The 4,154-nt window shown below is 37.8% G+C and overlaps 1 pseudogene; it reads left to right on the top strand.

Annotated features, from left to right (window-relative positions):
• Positions 1 to 1,660: 1,660 nt before the first annotated feature.
• On the top strand, positions 1,661 to 3,627 carry LOC137636939 (uncharacterized; annotated as a pseudogene).
• The last annotated feature ends 527 nt before the right edge of the window (positions 3,628 to 4,154 follow it).

The following is a 4,154-nucleotide window of genomic DNA, read 5'->3' as shown; positions in this document are numbered from 1 at the left end:
ATACAAGAGGAAGAAATAAAAAGATAGTATATAGATATATCCAAATGATTATTATTATCTGCAGTTCTTACTATGGTTGACATTTTACATGGAAAATTCCATATATCTGGTATTCACACTCCATAATAATGAGATTCATAAACAATAGCTTTTTAGAATTTATATAAAAACGTACAACAGCAATTAACTATATTTTCATTATAATCCAATAAAATTAAACCAACAGATTGATTTAGTCAGGGATGCTAAAATGTTTATTGACGCAGCTGTTCATTTTAATGGCAATATTATTTTTTTTTAATTATGTTATTTTCAATTGATTGGCATTATTAACTGGGTTGGCTTTGTATTTATATTGAAGTAATTATAACGTTATTCATGATTTTCACTTCTTGCTCATCACAGTTTATGTTATTGTTTTGCTTTCCGTGAGTCACAAAGCAATTTATGTGTATACCATATATATTTATATATATATATATATATATATATATATATATATATATATATATATATATATATATATATATATATATATATATATATATATATATATTATGTGTGTGTATTTGTATATGTATATATATATATATATATCATGGCTTTCTATGCTATAGATTACAGGAGTGTTATTGCAGTTTCAGTTTCATTACAATAGATACTCACCAATCCAAACACCCCACTATGGGGCCCAAGCTCTGTGGACGATTAATTTTAATTTATTTCTTTGATTGCCAAATCCAGAGAGAGAGAGAGAGAGAGAGAGAGAGAGAGAGAGAGAGAGAGAGAGAGAGAGAGAGAGAGAGAGAGAGCGAGAGAGAGAGAGAGAGAGAGAGATTGTGTCAGCGAGCGAAAGGTAGTTAGTGTATTGATTGTTTGTTGTGAGGAAGACTGTTGATATAAATGAGATTGTTTGTTTATGTTTTTAACTAGTTTACGACAGTGGTGAATGCCTTGGGTGAATGGATTTTTGATTTGACTGCTGCTAGAGGCGGTTGTGTGTGTGAATGCTGGATTATCATTACTATTTTTTTCGACCAGCGGGGAAGTATTTGGTTATTTTTTTGATCCGTAATTTCTCCTTTGGAAAACTTATTTTTGAATGTTGATGTGTAGTTGCTGACCTGGCCTGGAATTGATTATATTTAGACTGCTCTTTTGGATTGACTGACTGTTGATGAACTGGATTGCGTGGGAACAGGCGCCTATGCACCGTTGGCTGTTATGTACCACCGGCTTCTATGTACCGTCCCTGGCTGCTATGTACCATGCATGGCTGCTATGTATCTGGCTTCTATGTACCATGCATGGCTGCTATGTACCTCAAATAGTATTAACACATAAGTACCCTTATGTAAATTGTAATATTAAACTTTACAAAGTTAATATAAACCATTACAAATTTATTTCCAGAACGGTGGAGGAACTCTGAACCTACCTAACTACCTAACAACATAAAAAAAAACAAGCTAGCTGAGCAGTGGCTCAGCTAGCTTGTTGATGGATGGAGGTGAACAGTTACAGAACTCTATGCTAGATAGTGGACAGAAGCACAAGGTTCGAAGCCCCACAATGGCTCCTTCGAGACTAGTGGATCTGCTTAGCATTTACTTCCTAACTCTAGTGGACGTGCACTCTCAGTCATCCTTTTTATACCACCATGGCATCAGCGGTTTCCCTTTGCTCAGAATGTGGATTGTGTGTTCACCCTAGACAGGAAGCCCTTATCTGTGACGGATGCAACAAGTAGCGCCACCGCTTTTGTGGCACAGAAATATCACAATGTGAGTACCGGAATATAAACAGACGATTGAAAGCTGGTCAAGTTTTCATGTGGTGTTGCCCAGACTGTCCTGACTGGATGGAAGTTTCAGGTACAATTATAATTATATTTTTGTTTTCCTATTATCTTTTTCATAATTATCTTTTTGTTTTCCTAAGCCCGTTGATAAGACCATATAGCAGGCTTGGGTGTTTGTGTGTGTGGGGGGGGGGGGGGAGTCCTCACTTATATATGAATGCGTCAACATATTCTGCGAAAAATAGCACATGGAATACACCATTTTACATTCACGTGATTTCAGGTGCTGATGCCGATGATCCTTCTGATGCCTTCCCAGTTGAACAGCAGCCTGCAGCAATCAACAACCTACCCAATGACTTCAATATCATACTTCCTATTGATAACATCACGCCAGTTGCAAAAACCTCATTAGTTGATGAACGTTACCGACAACTATCCTTGCAGACACTCCTGTGACCTACAAAATTGTGTGGTGGAACAAGAAAAGGCTGCTTTCTCCTCGCTGATTCATTGGGTTTTACGTACACCAGGAAACGAGACTCGTCTGTATCAGTAACATGGATATACAGCTACCGTGGTAAAAAGTGCTATGCAACAATTTCACAGCAAGTAGGAACAATGAACTTCAAAAGTGGACACCACCAACACACACATACTGGGGATACTGGTGCTGAACTTAAAGCATCAACACGAACTTTCGTTAAAAAGGCAGCTTTGGAATGCCCATTTGCATCATCCGGGGAAATAGTAAAGAAAGCACTCTCAAGCTGTGAAAATTCAGTTGCTCCCTTACCAAATATAAACACACTAGTCAGATGCACCAATCGCGCCAGAGAAGGACAACGTCCAAAACACCCTGAAGATACCAGTTTTGAATTAAATAGAGATCATGTTCCCAGGACTTTCTTCAAGCTAATCTATTTGAAAATGGGAAACGGCATCTTATTTTTGCAACGTCTATTCAGTTACAACAAATGTCCAAGTGTAAAAGTTGGTACGTGGACGGCACTTTTAAACTTGTTCGTACCCCTTTTGTTCAACTTTTAAGTATCCACAGTTTTATAAAGAAAGATGAAATTTTGAAACAGGTTCCATTGTGCTTTGTCCTAATGTCAAGAAGAAAGAAAAAGGACTATGTAGCTGTCCTAAGAAAAATCACTGAGTTAACACCAACATCAGTTAGTGAGGTTGTTGTGGATTTTGAGAAAACACTATGGTCGGCAGTGCGAGTGTGCCTTCTCGAGGCTTCTATTCATGGCTGCTGGTGTCACTGGTCCCAAGCAGTGTACCGAAGAGTAAAAACACTAGGTCTACAAAATGCCTATATTAATCAACTCGCTGTAAGACAATCCATTCAGCAGTTAATAGTGCTGCCAAACTTACCTCCATCACATATAGAACCAGCTTTTCGCCATATCACTAGCCAGCCACTTCCTAATCAACGATTAAAAGATCTCATTACTTACTATAATAAAATATGGATCAGGAATGAGATGCATCATCCTCATTCTTGGACCTGTTACAAACGCCCTGTTCGGACTAACAACGATGTAGAAAGGTGGCACCATGCAATTAACAGAGTAGCAAAAACCAATTCAATTAACATGTACTTCTTAATTAGTATTCTCCATGATGAAGCCAGTAGAATTCCCATCATTGTAAAACTAGTTAAACAAAAGAAAATGCTCAGATACCAAAGGAAGCATGCTGTCAAAAAGCAAATTGACCTTGATGACCTCTGGATGAAATATGAGAAAAAATTCATATCGACATCAGACTTTCTAAACCACTGTGCTGAACCGATGGATCATGTAGATGAATAAGAATCTATCAACAATGTAGCATGTTGAATTCTATTGCTTGACAAATTTTAATTATTGTATACAATTTCAATATGTTTATGGTTGTGTGTTTTTTCTCCTTGTGTGTTCTTATTTCCTAACTTGGTATCTGATACATAGCAGCCTTGTTTGGTGCATAAAAGCCAAAGTAGTGGAACATGATGGCCAGTATATAGCAGCCCAACAATGGTACATATAAGCCGAACAAGTGGTACGTAGGAGACGGTACATAGCAGCCGGCGGTACATAGCAGCCGACGGTACATAGCAGCTAGCATTCGATTGCGTTAATGAGCCTGATTTCATTGCTCTAGTCCTATAATATTATGATGATGATGATGATGATAGTGATGATATAGACTACCAATCAAGTGAGGCAGGTGTAGCAGATTGTCACGAAATTATTTGTCTGCCACCGAATGTTGTGTCTGCCAGAGAGTTGTGGTATTGGCTTGGAAGGACTGTTGGCCCTTGTGTGGACAGAGAGGTCCACACATAAACAAATATTGG

This window comes from Palaemon carinicauda, unplaced genomic scaffold, assembly GCF_036898095.1.
Source record: "Palaemon carinicauda isolate YSFRI2023 unplaced genomic scaffold, ASM3689809v2 scaffold457, whole genome shotgun sequence".
Classification (NCBI taxonomy): Eukaryota; Metazoa; Arthropoda; class Malacostraca; order Decapoda; family Palaemonidae; genus Palaemon; species Palaemon carinicauda.
Note: the sequence above shows the minus strand (reverse complement) of the source record. Positions and strands in the feature narration are given on the sequence as shown.